Below are 22,271 nucleotides of genomic sequence, written 5' to 3'. Positions count from 1 at the left end.
GTTTAGAGGAAATGTTAGCTGAGGTTTTGGTGGAACCATGGTTTGTGCCAGAGGTGGGATTGTAATTGTAGCTGCAGCGGATGCCAAGGCCCTGTGGTCGGAGCAAACGCGGCCTGCTGGAGGAGCCGGCGCAGGCCTGTGCTGCTGGGGCAGCGTGGGGAAGGTGGTGGCGAAAGGCGGCCGAGGATCCTGTAGGACGCGGCAGCCGTGGGGAGGAGCGGAGGAAATGAGACGGTGCTGCGTCCCTGCCGCGGCAGCAGTTCTTGTTAGCAGGCCGGGCTGGGTGACTTCACTGTGGCAGGTCGGAGTTGGGACCCCGGCGTGAGCACCGTGTGGGTGCTCTGACCTCAGGTCCCGTGTACAGATGGAGGCATTCGCGGTGACTGTTGTGGGTGGGCTAGAGCTGTGGGGGGCGCCCGGCGTGCAGTGAGCGCTCAGCATCGGATCCTTTCCTCGCCATCTCTGATTTCAGAAAATCCAACTCCATGTGTCTGTCCTGTGTTTTTTTGAAAGAGTATGTAGGCAGTAACTCCCATCCCTTGACTTACTCCCCAAATGCCCACAACAGCTGTGGCTGGGCCAGGCCAAAACCAGGAGCCAGGAACTGAATCTGGGTTTCCAGATGGGTGGCAGGGGCCCAAGTACTTGAGCATCAGCTGTTACCTCCCGGCCTGAACGTGAGCGGAAAGCTGGCACTGGGGGCAGAGCAAGTACTCGGACTCCCGACTGCTGGGCCGGGTGCCTTCCCCTCAGCCTCGGACATCGTAGGACTGTTTGGTTAGTTTTGTTCATGTCCTAGACTGTAAGTCTCTCTGTTTATCCATCATTATGCCGCCACCACCTAGCCCATCAGTTGGCATGTGTTGGTGCTCAGCAAGTGTGTTTTAAACTATTTACTGAGAAGGGGAGAGAGAGCAGAAGCTTCTGTCTGCTGGTTCGTTTCCCCAAATGCCTGCAGTGGTGTGTGCTGGGCTGGAGCCAGGGACTCAGTCCAGGTCGCCCAGGTGGTGGCAAGACTCGAGTACCCGGGTGGCGGCAAGACTCGAGTACCCGGGAGGCGGCAGGACTCAAGTACCCGGGTGGCGGCAGGACTCGAGTACCCGGGTGGCGGCAGGACTCGAGTACCCGGGTGGCGGCAGGACTCGAGTACCCGGGTGGCGGCAGGACTCGAGTACCCGGGTGGCGGCAGGACTCGAGTACCCGGGTGGCGGCAGGACTCGAGTACCCGGGTGGCGGCAAGACTCGAGTACCCGGGTGGCGGCAGGACTCGAGTACCCGGGTGGCGGCAGGACTCGAGTACTCGGGTGGTGGCAAGATTGGAGTACTTGGGTGGCGGCAAGACTCGAGTACCCAGGTGGTGGCTGCTGCCGCTCGGGATGTGTTTGCAGAGGCTGGAGTCGGGCGCAGGAGCTGGGGACTGAAGCCGGGCGTCCTCACTGCTCCCTTGATAACTGTTAGTGGAAGAGGAGTGAGGAAGGCAGTGTTGAGCTCTGTGAAGAGGTGTGTCTGTGCCATAGCAGGGTTTGGGCTTGCTGCTGTGGAAAACCAGAGACCAGCAAATGTTTTAAAAAGTGGAGTGTAGGGGCTGGCATTGGGATAGCGGGTTAGTGCAGCACCAGTGCTCCACTTCCAGTCCAGCTCCCTGCTAACGCACTGGGAAAGTGGACGATGGCCCAAGTGCTTGGGCCCCTGCACCCACGTGGGAGGCCATCCGCCTGGGACCATTGCAGCCATCTGAGGAGTGAGCCAGTAATTGGAAGATCTTTCTCTGTCTCTGTTACTTAGGCTTCAAAGTGGAGCAGCCAGGACACAAACTGGCGCTCATATGGGATGCCAGCACTGCAGGTTGCAGCTTGACTTGCTGCGCCACAACGCCGGCCCCCAGTTTGCATGACAGATAATTCTGGAGCTGGTGGGGAACAGAGAGAGATTCAGAACCGACATAAAGAGCAGTTAGGAGCCGGGTTGTAGGTCTGCCTTAACCTGATCTGCTGGGGGTGGGGTGGGGGGTGCTGCACGCACATGAGTGCATACACGCACATTCAGGAGTGTGTGTGAGAGAGGAAGGAAGTGCGCTGGCTGGGGTTGAAGATAACAGCTTTATTGCTTCAGCAGCCCCCGGTTTGTCTTCCCTTTAAGATAAAGAACGCCTGAGAATGAGTAAGTTTGGGCACTGTGAGAAGAGTGAGTTTTATTGTGGCTGTGTTGAGTCTAGGAAGTCTGCAATGTTCAGGATGATGTTACTCTTGAAGGAAGATAAATATATCACGTGAAAGAAAACCTTGAGCCTTGAGTTAAGTGGCTGTTGACGCTGTCTTTCTGGTGGTGTGGGCTGCTGCCGGGCCTGTGAAGCTCGCGCCGCACGTCCCTCACTTGTGGGTTCACTAAAGCAGGAGTGACCGTGTGGCACCGTGGCCGTCAGTAGACGGCAGAGGCCAGAGTGGGTTCCCTTTCTGATTTCGCCACCCACCAGCCCTGTTTCCCCTCTTTGTGCCTCATCCCTCTTTAAATGAGCGTAGTAACAGTGTATCTCACAAGTGGCCTTCCTCCCCGTGGGGTAAGCTGAGCACTCCCATGTCCTGGCCTCCACGCAGATGCTACCTTGTGGGACACGCCCTGCCCTTGGGGGCTTTATTCTCCGTGACCCCTGACAGTTCCTGGGGCACCCGTGAAAGCATTTTTGACCTCAGCACTGAGGACTGCGTGCCCCTGGTAGCTGCATCATTGCAGCTGGGTCTGTCCTGTCCAGCGAGCTCACAGTGTGGGGCCTCTCCGTGGGCTGTGAGAGGGGTGGGGACAGCAGTCTGCTCAGCCTGGCACTGGGGCTGTTCCCAGAGGGGGAGCCTCTGTGCAGGTTGAGGAGGATGGGGTGTGTAGAGGTGTTGGGGGGGCTTCCAGGCAGAGGAGCTGCTGGGGGCTGGGGTCTGCATCAGTGTGCAGGGCTGGGGGCACGCACCTGGCATGAGGACAGGGGAGGCGAGGGTGGGGAGCAGGGGCATCAGTCTGTCTGAGGCATGTCTGACCCGGGGAGGAGTTGGAACTTGTTCCTGCAAAAAACAAGGATTTTGTGTGTGTGTGTGGTGGAACGCACAGAACGTAAAATTTACCCATTTAGCCCTCCCCCTTTTGAGGGGCAACAAGAGAGAGCTTCCTATCTGGTGGTTCATTCCCCAGAGGTTCTCAGTGACCGGGCCGGCTGGGGCTGGGGCCAGAGCCGGAAATGCAGCCAGGTCACCTCCTGGGTGGGTGGGGGTGGGGGTGGCAGGGACACAGCTACTTGAGCCCTCACCTGCTGTTTCCCAGGGCGCACGTAGCGGGAAGCCGGAGTCGGGAGCCAGGGCTGAGCCCAGACACTCCAGTGTGGGTCACGTGTGCTCACTGCTAGGCTACGTGCCCACCCCCACTTAAGCTACTTTTTTAAAGAATATTTATTTACTTATTTGAAAGGCAGAGTTAGTTCTTCCACAGCTGCTGGGCTGGGTCAGACCGAAGCCGAGAGAGCCCAGAACTCCGTCCGGGTCTCCCACGTGGGTGCAGGGGCCAAGGACTGGGCCGTCCTCTGCTGCTTCCCCAGGCCACAGCAGGGGCTGGATCGGAAGCAGGGCAGCTGGGACTTGAATCAGTGCCCATGTGGGATGCCAGTGCTGCGTGAGGTGGCCTAACTGCTGCACCACAGTGCCGGCTGATTTTTAACCTGAGCCGTAAAGCAAGTTAAGGCTGGGATTACGTATCTGAGTCAGCGTTGAGGCAGGGAAGAGTCTCTGAGCACTCAAAACAGTTGCAAAGGACCCGTGCACTGGCGCTGAACCCATGCGGGAGCCTCCTTGAGCCCCCACAGTCTTTATTCCTACATGTCACACAGTTCTAATTTCCCTGGATTCTAGATCATTGCAGGCTGCACCTGATGTGGCTGTGGAGCGTCAGACTGGCTATCAAGAGGGGTCCCAGACTGGGAATTGCACAAAGAGCTGAGGTTGTGGTTGGGGCTGAGGTCTGCGGGTGGACAGCCTGACCGCCGTCAGCACCCCAGATAGCACAATTGCAGATTGCAGATGCGGGCAGGGTGGTAGTTAAGGCCCTCACGGTGCCTGAGTCATCAGAAAAGAGTAAACAGTCGCGGTGACGGACAGCTGCGGTGTCTCAGGTGAGCGGTGCCGTGGAAGCCCGGCTGGAGCCACACGTGCAGCTTGAACCTTCCTAGAGCCACGTGGGAACGGACAAAGACGCAGGTGAAGGTGATTGCAGTAACGTACTTATCCCATCCCATCCGAGGTATTTCAGCATGTCATAGTACTCAGACATTGTTAATGAAGTGTCTTACTTTTTTTTGTTTTTTGAAAGGCAGAGTTACAGAGAGGGAGAGGCGGAGGCAGGGAGATCTTCCATCTGCTGGTTCATTTCCGCGATGGCAGCCGTGGCTGTGGGTGAGCCAGACCAACGCCAGGAGCTTCATGCATGTCTCCTGTGTGGGTGCAGGGGCCTGAGCGCCTGGGCCATTTGCTGCTTTCCCAGGCCCCATGTGGGAGGCTGGTGCTGCACACGGTGGCTTCACCCACAGCGCCACAGTGTGGGCCCTCTGCATTCCCTCCCTCCCTCCCTCCCTCCCTCCCTCCCTCCCTCCTTCCCATTAAGTCTCTCAGATTCCAGAACGTAGTGTATGCATACCAGGGGACTTAAACAAGGTTTTTGAAAAAGGAGATAGAAGATAAGCTTATTTTGGTCCAAAAAAACTTTGAAATCTCTGCATAGTGTTTTCATAATATGTATTTGCCATGAGCTTTAATTTTATTTTATTTTACAGATTTATTTATTTGAAAGTCAGAGCGTGGGAGGAAAGAGAGAGAGAGAAGTCTTCCATCAGCAGGTTCATTCCCCATAAGACCATAATGGCCAGGGCTGAGCCAGGTTGAAGCCAGGAGCCAGGAGCTTCTTCCAGGTCTCTCACATGGGTGATAGGTGCCTGGACTCTTCAGCCAGCCTCTGTGTTTTTTCCCAGGCTGTTAGCAAGGAGCTGGATTGGAACTCGAACCGGAACCCATAGGGGATGCTGGCCTTGCTGGCAGCAGCTTTACCTGCAGCCCCACAATGCCAGCCCCTCCCATGAGCTCTAAACAAAAAAATGGAGAGAGTGAGACAGACAGAGGGAGAGAAATCTCCTACCCGCTGGTTCACTCCCTTGTGCTCCCAATAGGGAGTGTTGGGCTGGACCAACGCCAGGAGCTGGGAAATTAATTCAGGTCTCCCGTGAGGGAGACAGGGATCTGAGCACTCTTTTTTTTTTTTTTTTTTAAGATTCATTTATTTACTTGAAAGTCAGAGTTACACAGAGAGGAGAAGCAAGGGTGGAGGGTGGGGGGGGGGGGCTTCCATCCGCTGGTTCACTCCCCAGTTGGCCACAACGATCGGAGCTGTGCCGATCTGAAGTCAGGAGCCAGGATTTTCCTCCAAGTCTTCCCATGTAGGTGCAGGGGCCCACGGACTTGGGCCGTATTCCACTGCTTTCCCAGGCCGTAGCAGAGAGCTGGATCAGAAGTGGAGCAGCCGGGACTAGAACTGGTGCTCATGGGATGCCGGCACTGCAGGCGGTGGCTTTACCTGCTGTGCCACAGCGCCGGCCCCGGAGCTGAGCACTTGAGCCATCACCTGTGTGTCCACAGGAAGCTGGGATTGTGGGGGACGTCCATAGCTAGGCCGAGCACCTGCCCTCCTATGGAGCAGCTCGACTTAACCACGTCTCAGGTTCTCGGTAGCCTCACGGCATAGTGGCCATCACACGGAGGACCAGGCTGCCAGTTGTGGATTTCGGCTCTCATAAGGGGTTAAATCTCATCCATTCAGAGACTGCTGTTCTTCTGAAGAGTTAACCCTTTGGTTGGCTGCTGTCTGCTGTCGTGTTTGAGAAGTTCCTGGGAGGTGGGGTAGTGCAGTACTGAGAGCACAGCTGGGGAGCAGGCCGTCTGGGTTTCAGTCCCGGCTCGTTAGCTAGTGTGTCGTCATGGGTGAGCGGCGTGGTTTTTCTGTCTCCATCTGTGAGACGGAGGTCTTGGCGGTCCCTCGAGGGCCGCGTGTGTGCAGTGAGCGCTGTGGAAGGTGCCTTCCTTTCCCGCGTGGCTGCCGGCTCTAGAGTGGAAGTGATTTTGATTCACAGTGTTCTGAAGGGATTCCTGCCTTGGAGACTGTTACTGGCCGTGGAGGGGAGGGTGGTGCCGGTGGGTTCTTTTCCTCAGCTTAGTATAGAAATCAAAAGCCGGGAAACAGTTTACAAAGAGGCAGAAACTTATTAGACAGAAAGGAAACTTTTATTTGATTGGCAAGTGACAGAGAAAGCGTTTGGGGGCCGGCACTGTGGCGCAGCGGGTTAAAGCCCTGGCCTGAAGTGCCGGCATCCCATATGGGCGCCAGTTTGAGACCCGGCCACTCGTTTTCTGATCCAGCTCTCTGCTGTGGCCTGGGAAAGCAGTAGAAGATGGTCCAAGTGCTTGGGCCCCTGCACCTGCATGGGAGGCCTGGAGGACGCTCCTGGCTCCTGATGGGTGCAGTTCCAGCTGTTGCGGCCAGTTGGGGAGTGAACCAGCGGATGGAAGACGTCTCTCTCTGCCTCTCCTCTCTCTGTGTAACTCTGACTTTCAAATAAATAAATACATCATTAAAAAAAAAAGAAAACATGGAGTGCCCAAGTGGGACGGTGGCTTTGAAGAAGTATCCTTGTTTTTAAAGCGTTTCTATTTTTTTTAATTTTTAAGCTTTTTATTTGGTGAGAGAAATGCGTAGGAGAGTGAGAGCCCTATCTAAGAGAGAAATCTGGATTCATATCGAGCAGTGGAAGCCAGCCATGTGGAGGAACCTGTAGGCCAGAAAGCATGGAGTGGGTGGCCCAAAGGTCATGTGCCCTGAAGGTGCAGGGGCAGCTTGCAGGTCCAGGGCGACAGGGAAAAAGAGCCAAAAAGGGCCAGGCTCTGCATGTTCCAGGCCTTTGATCCACTTCCAAAGGGGAGTGGTTAATAAGGCATTACTGTTCATTGGGTTATCCTGTTGGGTGTGCCCATTGGACAGGGATTTCCACATACATATGTTGATTGGCTTGGGGCTCAAAGAGTGTGAGAGGGGTCTCCTGGAGACCCTGGATAGTGAGGAGGGTCTCCTGGAGACCCTGGATAGTGAGGGGGGGCTCCTGGAGACTGTCTCCTTAGGGGCTCAGCCCCCTCCTCTGCTAGCTCTGGGTGGAAGATTGCAACTAACTTGAAGGCGTGATTTATTTATTTTTTAAAAGATTTGTTTTATTTACTTGAAAGAATTAGAGAGAGAGGTCTTCTCTCTACTGGTTCACTCCCCAAATGACCGCAGTGGCCAGAGCTGAGCTGATCTGACATCAGGAGCCAGGAGCTTCCTTCAGGTCTCCCACGCGGGTGCAGGGGCCCAAGGACTTGGGCCATCTACTGCTTTCCGAGCCCATAGCAGAGAGCTGGATCAGAAGTAGAGCAGCCAGGACTCGAACCGGCGCCCATATGGGATGCCGGCACTGCGGGTCAGGGCCTTAACCTGCTGCACCACAGCGCTGGTCCCAAAGGCATAATTTAAAACTTTAAGGTCACACAAGATAGCCAGAGTCTTTTGGAGCCAGTCTGACTCTCCCCAGGGCCTCAGCCCCTCCCCTGCCGGCTCTGGGTGGAAGACTGCACCCACCCTGGAGGTGGGATTTAAGCCGCAAGGTCACACACGCAGCACGAGAAGCTGTTAGTGGGGAGACGCCGGTTGGTCTGGAGACAGCTTTCCAGCCCCGCTGCAGCCTGCTGGTGCAGGACATCCTGCCTCTGTCTGAGGGGCCCGAGACCCCAGCCCGCCGGCCTCAGAGACTGCTCAGTTTCTTTCCTTTTTTTTCCTTTTTTTAAAGATTGATTGATTTATTTGGAAGTCAGAGTTACACAGAGAGAAAGGTCAGATCTTCCATCCACTAGTTCACTCCCCAAATGACAGCAACAGCCCACGGCTGGGCCAGGCCGAAGCCAGGAGCCACATAGGTGCAGGGGCCCAAGCACTTGGGCCATCTTCCACTACCCTCCCAGGCGCATTAGCAGGGAGCTGGATCCGAAGTGGAGCAGCTGGGACTTGAACTGGCATCCTCGTGGGATGCTGGCACTGCAGACAGCGTCTTAACTCGCCACACCAGAGTGCTGGCCCGAGTTTCTGAGAAGCGTCTTCACAGGTGAAGGAGAAGCATCGGTCTCGCTTGCTGACTGACGTTCTGTGTCTGGCACGGTTGGGCCTGCCCCTGCCTGCAGCAGTGTACCGTGCTGGTGGACGCAGGGCCGCAGCACCGCTGTCATGGGCTCTGAGGGCACCGCTCGTCCTGCCTGCAGGGACACTTTCTTGTTCTGTTCTTGTACTTGGAGCATTCTTGCACACTGGATTGTTTGAGTTTCATCTTCTAGTCTTTGTAAATAGAGTAGAAAAAATAAGATTGAAATATTTTAAAATTACTGTTTAGATTGGGCGGGTGCTGTGGTGTAGTAGGTTAAGCCTGCGGCACTGGCATCCCATGGGCCAGTTTTGAGTCCCGGCTGCTCCACTTCCAGTCCAGCTCCCTGCTACGGCCTGGGGAGGCAGCGAAGGACGGCCCAGGGGCTTGGGCCCCTGCACCCTTGTGGGTGACTCGGAAGAAGCTCCTGGCTCCGGACTGGCCCAGCTCTGCTGTTGGGGCCATTTGGGGAGTGAACCTGCGGATGGAAGACCTCTCTCTCTGTCTCTCCTTCTCTCTGTGACTCTGCCTCTCAAATAAATAAATAAATCTTTTAAACAATTTTTACCGTTTAGTATCTCGTAGCTCCTCATCTCGTAGAGTGAAGCAGCCAAATCACGGTTGCGTAGGGTCAAGTGGAAGGGCCTGCCGGGTGCTTTGGGCAGGGCTGCTGGCCTGTGCTGTTGATGGGCAGCCAGCCCTGCTGTCCAGTCTGCCCTCTGGCCGCTCTCCCTCCCCAGCTGCCGCAGTGCTCGCTCACTGTGAGGAGTCTGTCTGACCCTGGCCCTTCTGTGGGACACTGCAGGTCTGCGCTGTGGTTTTCTCTTGTCTCTTCTGTCTATGCTGCAGGGTCAGGGAGGGTGGACAGTGGGCCCAGAGCCTGGTCCAGGGCCAGGCTGGGCTCTGAGGTCCTGGGTGAGGGCAAGAGTGAAGGTGTGAGTGTGCCTGTTCACGCCAGCTGCACGGCAGCGGCTTGCTTCGCACTCCGGGGCTGGCCTCTTGTCCTGCCGCAGGACAACTACGAAACCCGCCCAGGAGCCCAGGTCAGCCACGGTGGTGGTGATTTGCAGGGTTGAGCACGGAGGGAGGGCCTGTGGTCTCGCTGGCTTCTGGTGGGTTTCCAGGGTTGCTGGTGATCAGGCAGCGAGGCTTCTGTGCGGCACCAGGAAGGGAGAACAGGGCGTCTGTGAGCCAGCCGTGGCCACTGCCCGCGCTTTTGTGGTAAAGTCAAAATAGCCAAGTCCCGCGACTAAACTGAATGAAGAAAGGAATGTCTGTGTTTTGCCAGCTTTTTTTTTTTTTCAAGTGTGACAACTAATTGTTCCTGAAAGTCTCTTAATCTGAAGCCTGTGGTAATGTTACATTGGAAGAACGTGCTCCTGCATGTTGGGCCTAGCGGTTAACGCTCTGGTTGGGACACCAGCACCCATGACCAAGGGCCTGGGTTTGAGTCGTGGCTCCACTTCAGTGCTGGCTTCCTGCCACTGTGCACCCTGGGAAGTGGCAGGTGACGGCTCGGATAGTGGTCCCTGCCGCCCACGTGGGAGACCAGGACTGGGTTCCCAGCTCCCTGCTTCAGCCTGGTCGTTGTGGGCATCTGAGCAGTGCCGTCTGTCTCTGCCCCCCCCCCCCCGGAATAAATAAATATTAAAAGAAAAAACCAGTCGTTGTGGGCATCTGAGCAGTGCCGTCTGTCTCTGCCCCCCCCCCCCCCGGAATAAATAAATACTAAAAGAAAAAACCAGAGAGGGTGGATGGTGAGGTAGAAAAAAAGTAAGCCCAGTTTCTAGTAGTTGGTGAGGTGTTGGTGTTGGCTAATATATGGAGAAATCTGGTGCTAGAAATCCCTGGAACCAAATCCCGCACCCTGTGCGGCCAGGCAGGACGAATGTGTAAGCTGGGGTTTGCAGTCTTTGGAGGGCTCAGACACTCGGATCCCTGCGGCGCCTCCTGTCTCCATGTTCTCCCACCCCAGGTGCTGCCGCCGCCATCTAAACTGAGGTGCCTCCTCGTTTTGGTGTGAAATGTTCAATGTCTTTCTTGTGGTTTGAAGCTTCACTAGCTTGTCATGAAACCGTCGTTCCTGCTGTTGGTACTGCAGAGGGAGGGGACCCCGGGGCGGCTGCGGCACCCTGCTCCCCGCCGGGAAGCCCTTGTCTGGGTAGCTCCCGGGGAAGCAGGTGATTCCACGAGCTACACAGGCATCCTGAGACAGGACGTGGCCTGGCTGCGTGGGGGGCAGTCCTGTGCTGGGCCAGCACTTTGAGGCGCTGTGTGTGTGTCCCGACTAGGTGCTGGGACTGTGAAAGCCAGGATTGGCTCAGCAGGGACAAATGTAATACAAAAACGGGAGGCATACACACGTCTGTGTCAGCTTCGACTGTGTGTCCACACGACGACAGGCACTGGGGACCTAAGACACGGCCTTGCTGTCCCAGGGCTGCAGGCAGAGGCAGGTTGCCAGGCGGGAGTGTTTGCCGAAGCAAACCTCAGAATCGGGTAGCCCTGGCTCCAGGCTTGTCTCAGTCACACTGCCGGACTTTTCAGAACTCACGTCCTCATCCATACAGGGACAACAGTGATGCCTGTCTCTAAAGAGTTATGGTGTGCTTCTAGAGAAAAATGATACATAGCCTGAAAAATGAAGCAGAATTGTATGTTTTCTTGTGGGAAGATGCCCAAACACATTGTTATGTTAGCTGGAAAACCACCGTTCTGTTTAATGTGACCTCATTGCAGGGGAATCCTACTGTGGAGAGGTTTGAAAGGAATATACCAGCCATTTGCAGTTCAGGTCGTTAGGGGACTTCGTTATTTTCCCTGACTCTTAAAAAGCAGGGTGTTAATTTATCACTTGCAACGCTGTGGCTGACCTGTGGCGCAGTGGTTAGATGCCGTTTGGGACTCCAGCATTCTGTACCAGAGCGCCAGTTCACGTTGCGGCCACTCCTCTGCTGATCCCCTCCTTGCTAACGGGTCCGGGAAGGAGCAGTAGCTGGGGCCCTGCCACCCTTGTGGGACACCTGTGTGGAGTCCTGGGCTCCTGCCTTCAGCTTGGCCCAGGCCCACCCTTGTGGGAGACCTGTGTGGAGGCCTGGCTCCTGCCTTCAGCTTGGCCCAGGCCCAGCTTTGTGGGCCTTTGGGAGGGTAAAGCAGCAGATGGAAGATCTTGTTCTCTGTCTTTCGAATAAATAAATCTTAAAAAAGTGAAGATACTTAAAAAAAAAAAGATTTATTTATTCGAGAGGCAGAGAGAGAGGTCTTCCAGCCACTGGTTCCTCCCCAGATGGCCACAGCGACTGGAGCTGTGCCGATCCGAAGCCAGGAGCCAGAGCTGCTTGGTCTCACGCGGGTGCAGGGCTGGTGCTGTTCCTGCTCTGCTGGACCCTGCAGGTGAGGACACCTGCTGGGTTGTGCACTCTCTTCTTTCTTTCTTTCTTTCTTTCTTTCTTTCTTTCTTTCTTTCTTTCTTTCTTTCTTTCTTTCTTTCTTCCTTCCTTCCTTCTTTTCTTTTCTTTTCTTTTCTTTTCTTTTCTTTTCTTTTCTTTTCTTTTCTTTTCTTTTCTTTTCTTTTCTTTTCTTTTCTTTTCTTTTCTTTTCTTTTCTTTTCTTTTCTTTTCTTTTCTTTTCTTTTCTTTTAAGATGGATTGATTTGATAGGCAGAAGGACAGGATCTGCTGGTTAATTCCCATTTGCTGCAACAGCAGGTCTGGGCCGGGACAAAGCCAGGAGCCAGGAACTCCATCCTGGTCTCCCACATGGGTGGCAGGGGCCCAACTATTGGGCCGTCCTCCTCTGTTTTCCGGGGTGCATTAGCAGGTGCCAGATTGGAAGCAGAGTAGCTGGGACTTGAGTGGCCAGGACTGGGCCAGGCCGAAGCAGGAGCTAAGAACTCTTTGTGGGCCTCCCACGTCGGTAGCAGGAACTGAAGTACTTGAACCATCAGCTGTTGCCTCTCAGGCACATTAGCAGGAAGCTGGCTGGAAAGTGGAGGTGGGACTCGGTCCTGGGCGCTGCAGGGCCCCAAGCGGTAGCTTTATCTCGCTGCACCACAGTGCCTACCCCTGAGACGTGTTTTATCTTTTTTTTTTTTTTTTTTTTTTTTTTTTGACAGGCAGAGTGGACAGTGAGAGAGAGAGAGAGAAAGGTCTTCCTTTGCCGTTGGTTCACCCTCCAATGGCCGCCGCGGCCGGCGCGCTGCGGCCGGCGCACCGCGCTGATCCGATGGCAGGAGCCAGGAGCCAGGTGCTTTTCCTGGTCTCCCATGGGGTGCAGGGCCCAAGCACTTGGGCCATCCTCCACTGCACTCCCGGGCCACAGCAGAGGGCTGGCCTGGAAGAGGGGCAACCGGGACAGAATCCGGCGCCCCGACCGGGACTAGAACCCGGTGTGCCGGCGCCGCTAGGCGGAGGATTAGCCTAGTGAGCCGCGGCGCCGGCCCGAGACGTGTTTTATCTTAACAGAACAACTTTAGTGACTTAGAAAACACTGAAGCACCTGTCATTGTAGTTGGGAACGTATGCCTTTCTCTTAGTAGGACTAGTATGAATACTATCTTAGAGGACAAAACGCCTTATTTTTGTGTCAAAATGTGGATTCTTGTAAGGGCATCCTGAGTGCCGAGCCAGTAATAACACACTGACCGACTGAGGCCAGAGGGGATACTTGGTGTCAGTGCGGAAAGACGGTGAGGTGGGAGCAGTGGTCGGCCGTGCTCGGCCCTGTTTTCTCTCCTCTGTGCAAAGCGGCAGCCAGAGCTCTTGACCTGGCAGAGCTGGGACTTCCCTGCCCTGAACAGAGGCACCGAGATGTCGCCCTGGCCAGGCGGTGGGAAGGGAGGGGCCTTCCCCACAGCAGGACAGTCCCTGCTCCTCACACCTGCCGCCTCAAGGCACTGGACCGAAGCCAGTATTCCTGCCAGCCCCTCCCCCTTGCTCTGAGCTCTCTGCAGAGGACTGGTCAAGGCCTGGAATCTCTGTGGTTTCATGCAACAAGTGCAGGCCGAGGAGCCGGACTTGGGTTCCGTCTGTACTCTACTGCGAGAACCGGCTGCCTGGAGTGAGTGCCGAGCCATGGCTGGCCCTTGGGTCTCTGAATGGTCGTCGTGGCTAAGGTTCCTTTCAGTTGCAAGTGACTGAAACCAACTCTTGTTTTCCAGCCACTTAAAAAAAGGAGGCTTATTGGAGGACACTGGAGGGCGAGAGAAACGACTGGGTCTTGGGATGGGCAGGAATGGGGACAGCTCTGGGGCCCCTCGCAGCGGGTGTGGCGGCCTCTGCAGCCACTCTGCCCGCCCCCTTGTCAGCTGCCCTCGCGGGACACGCTGCTTCTGCTCTGCGCCGCCTCCAGGGTGCGCACTCTCTCGCACATGCTTGTTTCTGTGCCTGCTCCCTCCGCCTGTTCTCAGCAAAGCAGCCGTAGTGAACCTGTAAATTCTTGGGGCAAAATACACCATTTTTGTGCTTTTTAAAGATTTATTTTATTTTTTTCACAGGCAGAGTGGATAGGGACAGAGAGAAAGGTCTTCCTTTACCATTGGTTCACTCTCCAATGGCCGCTGCTGCTGGCGCACTGCGGCCCGCGCACCGCGCTGATCCGAAGGCAGGAGCCAGGTGCTTCTCCTGGTCTCCCATGGGGTGCAGGGCCCAAGCACTTGGGCCATCCTCCACTGCCCTCCCAGGCCACAGCAGAAAGCTGGACAGGAAGAGGAGCAACCAGGACAGAATCCAGCGCCCCGACCGGGACTAAAACCTGGTGTGCCAGCGCCGCAGGTGGAGGATTAGCCTAGTGAGCCGTGGCGCCTGCCTTAAAGGTTAATTTATTTGTTTGAGAGGCAGAGTTACAGAGAGGCAGAGGCAGAGGCAGAGAGGGAGAGAGGTCTTCCATCCACTGGTTCACTCCCCAAGTGGCCGCAACGGCCAGAGCTGGGCAGATCCGAAGTCAGGAGCCAGGAGCTTCTTCCAGGTCTCCCATGTGGGCACAGGGGTCCAAGGACTTGGGACATCTTCCTCTGCTTTCCCAGGCCATTGGAGAGAGAACCAGTGTCCATATGGGGCGCCACAGGCGCAGGCTTAGCCCACTACGTCACAGTGCCAACTACAAATACACCAGTTTTTAGAAAATATTTATTTATTTATTTATTTGAAAAGTAGGAGGAGCGAGTGAGTGGGTCTGCAGGGGCCTCAACAACCAGGCCGAGCCAGGAGCTCCATCTGGGTCTCCCACCTGAATGCAGGGGCCCAAGGACTTGGGCCATCAGCGGCTGCCTTCCCAGGTGTGGGAGCAGGGAGCTGGATTGGAAGTTGGAGCAGCTGGGACTGGAAACTGCACTCTGATATGGGATGCCAGTGTTGGCAGCAGTGGCTTAACCCCCTGCACCATGGGGCCAGCCCCAGGTATGACGCTTCTTAGCTCAAAATCCTCCAGGTGCTTCCAGTCTGCCTTCAAGAAAAAGCCTAATCAGAAGCTTAGCTCTCACTTCTTACTCTTTTTTTTATAAAGATCTATGTATTTGAAAGGCAGAGTTAAGGGACAATGTGAGAGTGTGAGATCCTCCATCTGCTGGTTCACTCTCCAAACGGCATCAATGGCTGGTGCTGGGCCGGACCAAAGCCAGGAACTCCATGCAGGTCTCCCATGTGAATTGCTGGAGCCCGAGTACTCAGGACATCCTCCGCTGCTTTTTCAACACATTAGCAGGGAGCTGGATCAGAAGAGGAGCAGCTGGGACTTGAACCCGTGCTCATAAGAGTTGCCAGTGTTGTAGGTGGCGGCTTAACCTGCTGTGCCAGTGCCAGCCCCCGTTTCTGACTCTCCCCCCTGATCCTCAGCACCGGCCAAGCTGGGCTGGGTACGCTTGGTCTTGCCGACGTTCCTGCCGCTTCCTGTCCGATGCTCTTCCCTCTGGCTGTGGCCCAGGCTCACGCTTTGACCTCCTCCAGTGAGGTGCTTTGTTTCTTTCTTTTTTGGTCATTTTTATTTCTGAGGCAGAGCTACAGAGAGGGGGGAGAGAGAAATCTTCTATCTGCTGGTCCACTCCCCCAGAGCCGCAATGGCTGGGGCTGGGCCAGGTTGAAGCCAGGAGCCAGGAGCTTCCTCTGGATCTCCCATGTGGGTGCAGGGGTGCAGGCACCTGGGCCGTCCTCCACTGTCCACCCAGGTGCACCAGCAGGGACCTGAACCGGCACCCATCTGGGGTGTTGGCTTGTAGGTGGTGGCCTAACCCGCCATGCCACAGCACCAGCCAGACTCATTCGGTGTCTTGTCTTGTGTTGAGGTGCCATCTGGATGGTGGGTTGTCACCAGGGTGGCAGGGCTGAGCAGCCAGCAGGCAGGCGGTGGGGAGGGGGGGTGACCAGGCAGGCAGAGGGGCGGCTTGACTCCTTACTGCAGCAGAAGTTACCGCCTTCCGGGCGCCTTTGCCCTTTTTCTCCACAGTGTGTACCGCCACCCACTGTGGTGTCTGTTTTACACTTTTGTTTTGTCTCTTTATCCCATCTCTAATGAAAACTCCAAGACGGGAGCCTTGTGCTGAGCACTCAGAGGCTGGCGGGCGGCGGGCCCTCAACACAGATCCTTGTGGGGAGCATCTCTCTCTCTCTCTCCCTCTCTCTATCGCCCAAGATTTATTTCATTTACTTGAAAGAGTTACACAGAGAGAGGTCTTCCATCCACTGGTTCACTCCCCAGATGGCCTCAATGGCTGGAGCTGTGCTGATCTAAAGTCAGGAGCCAGGAGCCTCTTCCGGGTCTCCCACGTGGGTGCAGGGGCCCAAGGACTTGGACCATCTTCTGCTGCTTTCCCAGGCCACAGCAGAGAGCTGGATCAGAAGCAGAGACTTGAACCGACGCCCATATGGGATGCTGGCACTGCAGGCGGCAGCTTTACCCACTACGCCGCAGCCCCAGCCCCAGCCCCATGAGGAAGTTCTCAATGTCAAGTGTCTCTCCCAATCCAGCAGCGTGGGGGGCATGTGTGTAAGATGAGAGAGGTCCCCGGGAGCCCACACCCCATGAAGGGCTGAGTCCGTTTGGCAGATGGCCATTGAGGGCACTGAAAATGTTCCCCTCCCTTCCTGAGTGTGCCGAGCTCCCTGCCAACGTCGACGTTCAGGATGTCCGTCACTCCCCGTAATACGAATGTCATAGTACGGGAATGCGGACGGCCTCCCGGTGTCGCACAGGGCTCTGGTGCTGTGAGTGGACCCAGGCCAGGTTCCCAGCGGAGTGAATTCCAGAGTGGGAAGGCACTTGGCGTTTCACTGCGTTTCCTTCTGCAACGGGCACTCAGCTGCGAGTGTATCCATCTTTTAATGAATGTCTACTAATTTCCTCTCATATTCATACTCAGAATATTTTGCTTTTCAAAGGTGCAAGTATAAGCAAGCAGTGAGCTCTTTATTAAAAATAGCCTGATACTATGTTGCTGTTTTCCAGCTTTGGGGTAAAGATTATTCCCAGAGTTTTCAGCAGGGCGAGCAGCCTGAATGGTTGGGTTTTCTAAGTGTTGGAGAATCAGCACTGTCTGTTCTGGAGCCACTTGAGTAGTAACGTAAGCTTTGGAATCAGACACTCCAGGGTTCGGTCTGTGTTTCCGGTGCTTTTTTGTGCCGTGGCTGTGGACTGTCTGATCTGTGGGCAGTGCTGTGCTTCTCAGTAAATGCTGAAACAATGCTGTTTGTGGAGGCTACGCTGCATGAGCTTTTGGTCCTCAGGATCGTGTTGTAAGTTTCGTCCTGAGTGTAAGCACCTGCGCGCGTCTCGGCTGGCAGCACGCGGGAGTGAGGGGAACTGGGAGCTCCGGCGTGTTGTGCTCCAACTGGTTCTAGTCCCGGTCGGGGCGCCGGATTCTGTCCCGGTTGCCCCTCTTCCAGGCCAGCTCTCTGCTGTGGCCCGGGAGTGCAGTGGAGGATGGCCCAGGTGCTTGGGCCCTGCACCCCATGGGAGACCAGGAGAAGCACCTGGCTCCTGGCTTTGGATCGGCACAGCACGCCAGCCGCAATGCGCCGGCCATAGGGGCCATTTGGGGGTGAACCAATGGAAAAAGGAAGACCTTTCTCTCTGTCTCTCTCTAACTCTGCCTGTTTTTGAAAAAAATCTTACATCTGCTGCCACATCAGCAGGAACTGGGCCAGGCCGAAGCCAGGAGCCTGGAACTCTGGGTCTCCCATGTGGGCAGTGGGCGTCCAGCTACTTGGACCAGCTCTGCTCCGTTCGCAGGTGCATTAACAGGGGGCTGAATTGGAAGCTGAGGAGCCAGACTTTAGCCGGTGCTCAGGCGTGGGGTGCCGCTTTCGCAAGCCGTGGCTTAACCCACTTCCTTCTGATGGGGATCTCGAGGTCCTGGTTACAGGAGTCACCCAGCAGTGCTAACACTGAGCTTTTTCTTCCTTGGAACTCACCTAATTAGGTGAAACTTGATCGGCCATGTCCTCTGCTGCACCACAGTGGTCTGTCTTGTCTCACGGGAGTCTTATCAGGGTTCCTGTCATCAGTGCCTCGGTTTAGATGCCACAGGCCTGAGGACATCTAGGTAAGTATTTTCTCTTTGTAAATGGCATAGATAATCTCCAGGGACTGGGACCGTTTCTTTTCCACACTTTTGTCTGCATTTCTGCAGATGAGGAGCATTCTGAAAATAGAACCTCAGAGTTCTGTTCTCATGAACAAGATCAACGCAGCATCCTGGTTTTCAAGAGCTGGCCCAAATCTGATCAAGATGAACAGAGGCATTGTTTAAAAAAAAGGATGCTGTTGGATTTGCTTTTCCTCTGTCAGTCGTACTTACGGGATGGGTAGTTACTGTTGAATGTCTATGCATGTGATCACATAAGGGTGTTCTTCAGGGACACCGTTTCACGAATTACATTTTATACCTCATTTCCTGCTGGCAAAAGGAATCGTTCTAAATTTTTTGTATTTGAAGACGTGAGAAAGTAGGGGTTGTCCGTGTGACGTTTCCTAGCGCAGTGTTTGATTCGCAGTGGTATGAGCACCCCGCCTACACCCTGCACTCACCCCCGTCCTCCCGCCCTGGCGGCCGCAGGCCTGCTTGGTGTCTCCCGGGTTTGCCCACTCTGGAAGTGTCGTGGAAGTGATCATGCGACTTGAACCCCAGCATGCAGCTCTTCTCACTTGGCGCGATGATCCCGAGGCTCAGCCGTGTTGCAGAGTTGACCTTGTCCCCTTTGGGGCCCAGTAGTGTTCCCTGGTGCAGGGCGACCACTTCTGGTTTAGCCATTTATCAGCTTGGGTTGTTTACATTTTTTTGCTTTGTAAATAATACTGCTATGAACATTTATGTACAGTTTTTGTGTAGACATGTTTTAAGTTCTCAAACAAATTAAAGTGGAAAAAATATTATTTTTAAAAGATCTATTTTATTTTATTTGAAAGGAAGAGTTAGAGAGGGAGCAGTATCTTCCATCTGCTGGTTCATTCCCCAGATGGTGCTATAGCAGGGCTGGCCCCATCCAAAGCCAAGAGCTTCTTCCTGGTCTCCCATGTGGATAGAGGGGCCCAAGCACTTGGGCCATCTTCTGCTTTCCCAGGGGTGTTAGCAGGGAGCTGGATCAGAAGTGGAGCAGCTGAGACTCAAACCGGCACCCATACACCCACTACGCCACTGCTGGCCCTGAAAAAATATTTCTTATTTGAAGATTTATTTATCTTGAAAGAGTTACAGAGAGAGGGGTCTTCCATCTGCTGGTTCACTCCCCAAATGGCCACAAAGGCCAGAGCTGAGCCCATCCAGAGCCAGGAGCTTCTTCTGGGTCTCCCATGTGGGTGCAGGGGCCCAAGAACTTGGGCCATCCTCCGCTGTTTTCTTAGGCACATTAACAGGGAGCTGGATTGGGAGTGGAGCAGCCAGGACTCGAACTGGCACCCATATGGGATGCTGGTGATGTAGGCTGGTGCTTTAACCTGCTGTGCCACAGCACTGGCCCCTGAAAAATATTTCTTAAAAAATATATCCAATGCAGGAATATATTTTCTTGAATTTTGCAAAGCAGTGTATGAAAACAAGTCTACTCTGAGAGTTGTTGGCATACTTAAAGTTTTGAAAAGGCCATGAAAAAGGAATTAAATAATTTATGTAGTTTTATTTAAATAATCTTTACAGTAGGCTGGCACCAAGGCTCAGTAGGTTAATCCTCTGCCTGCGGTGCTGGCATACCAGGTTCTAGTCCCGGTCGGGGCGCCAGATTTTGTCCTGGTTGCCCCTCTTCCAGACCAGCTCTCTGCTGTGGCCCGGGAGTGCAGTGGAGGGTGGCCCAAGTGCTTGGGCCCTGCACCCCATGGGAGACCAGGAGAAGCACCTGGCTCCTGGCTTCGGATTAGCGCGATGCGCCAGCCGCGGCGGCCATTGGAGGGTGAACCAACGGCAAAAAAGGAAGACCTTTCTCTCCGTCTCTCTCTCTCTCTCACTGTCCACTCTGCCTGTCAAAAATAAAAATTAAAAAATTTTAAAAAAAGGAGACGTTATATAATAGGGGAATACATTATAAGCAGGGAAGTATTTAAAACTTTGGCCTCCTTTTTTATTTAGAAGTGCGTTAGAGTAGTGGTTCAGAGCCTAAGCTTTTGGAGTCAAAGTCCTGGCTGGGGTCTGTTAGCTCAGTGCCTTAGATGAGTGCTTTGCCCTGCCTCTGAGGTGATGCAGCTCTGAGCGAGTCCCAGTGTGCAGCCAGTGCCCGTGAGCAGCAGCAGTGTCTCCCCCGGGCAGTGGCCCCCGATAGTCTACGAAGTCCTGGTTGTCCAGGACACCTCCGAGTAGTGTCTTTCAAACTTTCTTGGCCATAACCCACACGAGGAAACACTTTTCACAGGATGACCGAGTTCTGACACGGCTGTACCCACACACGTGTCCCTGTAGTCGACGTGTGAGGACAGCTCCCTCCCCTGTCTGCTGGGCTCTTTGTTTCATTTTAATGGACTTTCAAACAGCTGCAGATCCACAGAAGAACGGTCAGAAGGTAGAGTCCATTCGGTGTTTTCCAGCAGCGCCTCTCGGAGTGGCAGACCCCTGCCCTGTCGGCGCGTGTCACCGCTTGTGCGTGCATAGAATGCTGCTGACTGAAGTCCGTTGTCTGCACCAGGGTTACTGCTTGTGCTGCACGTGCCCCCTGGGATTCAGCAGGTGTAGGACGTGTGCCCATCACGACGGATTCACACACATGAGCTCGCCGCCCTGTGCGCCTCCTGCTGATCCTGGCAGCTGCCTGCAGCTGCCTGCGCTGTATCACTCTTTGCAGAGCCTGCTGTAGTTGGAGCCTTTGCAGGCTGGTGTACGTCACTTGTCAATATGCAATTAAGCTTCCTCCAGGGTTTGGTTTGTTGTTGTTGTCGTTGTTTGTTTGTTTTTGGCTTTGAGGGCTCATTTCTTTTCATTGCTGAGTGATCTGAACACGCCACGGAAGGCCATCTGGGTCCCTTCTGAGTTGCATCTGGGTTGCACATGAGTAAACATCGTGTGTGTTTCTGTGCGGATGGGAGTTTTTGGCTCCTTGGAGAGAATGCGATGGAGTCCAGTTTGGGTCATGTGGCTAAAGTATGCTTCATTGTGTGAGAAGCTACCAAACTGCCCCACCCGCGAGTTCCCGCTGCTTCACCACTCTCAGCACTTGATGGAGTTGGTGTTTTGGATTTTGGCCTAATTGGTGTGCAGTGGCATCTCATTGTTTCATTAAAGTTTTATTTATCTGAGAGATGGGGAGAGGGAGATGGGGAAGTGGTCCCGTCACAGCTGGCACTGAGCCGGCTGGGACGAGTCAGCATCTCTCAAGTCTCCCATGTGGGTGACAGGGGCCCAACCACTTGAGCCACGACCAGCTGCCTCCGGGGGTGGGATGGTGGCCTCCCTGGGAGTGTTTGGCTCCAGTGTGAGATGCCAGTGTTGCAGGCGTTGGCTTGACCTGCTGCCCCCGATGCCAGCGCCTCAGTTTTGCTCTGCAGTTCCCCAGTGATCTGTGACGTCAGATTGCGCGTGCTCGCCTGCCTTCGTGTGTCATTTCTGGTGAGATGTCCAGGTAATTTTCCTATTAAGTTGGATCGTGTGAGTTTCGTGTGTGTTTAGGATACAGGCCCTGTGGCAAACACGTGCTCTGCACATCCTGTTCCACATGGGGTGCTGTGGCTTGTCCTCTGCTCTCAAGACGGTTCTGTCCTGTTCCAGTAAGAAGCCTCATCCTGCAGTGCCCACTCGGTTGTCCTCTGCAGTGTGTGTCCTCCCACAGCATCTGCCTGCCGGGGAGCAGTGGCAGCAGGACTGCTGCCTTTGTCCTGTTCCAGCGCGGTCTTTAGTGTTGTCAGCCGTGTCACTTCCACGGCCTGTGGTCACGGCACAGCTGAGTGTTAGGGAAAATTCACCAGGTTTGCCTTTCTGTGAGGTTTAGGGAGATTGTCTCAGAGAGCAGTGCTTTCAGATGCTCAAGGAGCCAGGGAGAGTGGGGAGGCCAAAGGCCTCTTCTGTATTCCCAGAGCGGCATGTCACCAGGTTGCACCAGTTCATGTTCGTGGCAGGGAGATTTTACGTGGTAGAAGTTACTGTGGGATGCCGATGTCACAGGTGGTGGCCTAACCTGCTGCAGCATGATGCTGGCTCCTATTTTTGTCTTTCGTGGTGATGAGCAAGGTAGCGGAGATCAACAAAGAGAATATGCCTGACAGATGGACCAGGTGGACGTCTCGGGATAGGACTTAGTGCCAGAATATATACTTTTATATGCATTTATATTTTAAATGATTAAAACTGTGGCTTGAACAAAACGATTGATGGGGTTACGAGGGTCTAATTTAATGGCTGTTTAGAGGAGATGCTTCTAGAATTCCTAAATGCATGTGTCCCGTAACAGGGTAAAAGTATACTACAGTCTTCTGCTCTTTTAACTAAGAGTCAGTCTCCTAAGTGCAGTTCTGTTTCTTTTTCAAATAATGATCCTGATTATGTAAATTTAACTTAAAATGATCTTACTAAATTATACCCACATTTTTCTGTAGTTAATTCTTTTTTCACCCCATTGCCTTGCAGTGCCAC

At 54.4% G+C, this 22,271-nt stretch overlaps 1 protein-coding gene across 7 annotated transcripts in view; it reads left to right on the top strand.

The window, feature by feature from the left end:
• Nucleotides 1-22,271, top strand: part of PPP1R13B (protein phosphatase 1 regulatory subunit 13B) — a 91,521-nt gene that overhangs the window by 5,383 nt on the left and 63,867 nt on the right. Inside the window, exon 1 of one of the 7 annotated variants that reach the window (XM_070065433.1) lies at nucleotides 4,216-4,235. The exons of 5 other annotated variants lie outside the window; for them this stretch is intronic. The gene's annotated coding sequence lies outside the window, so the exon portion shown is untranslated. Of the gene's footprint in view, nucleotides 1-4,215; nucleotides 4,236-17,644; nucleotides 17,769-22,271 lie in introns of those variants that run through there. One more of the 7 variants, XM_070065434.1, reaches the window with a different exon arrangement.

Source organism: Oryctolagus cuniculus, chromosome 20, assembly GCF_964237555.1.
Source record: "Oryctolagus cuniculus chromosome 20, mOryCun1.1, whole genome shotgun sequence".
In the NCBI taxonomy this organism is placed as follows: Eukaryota; Metazoa; Chordata; class Mammalia; order Lagomorpha; family Leporidae; genus Oryctolagus; species Oryctolagus cuniculus.
The sequence above is the reverse complement of the archived record's forward strand: the minus strand, read 5'-3'. Positions and strand labels throughout refer to the sequence as shown.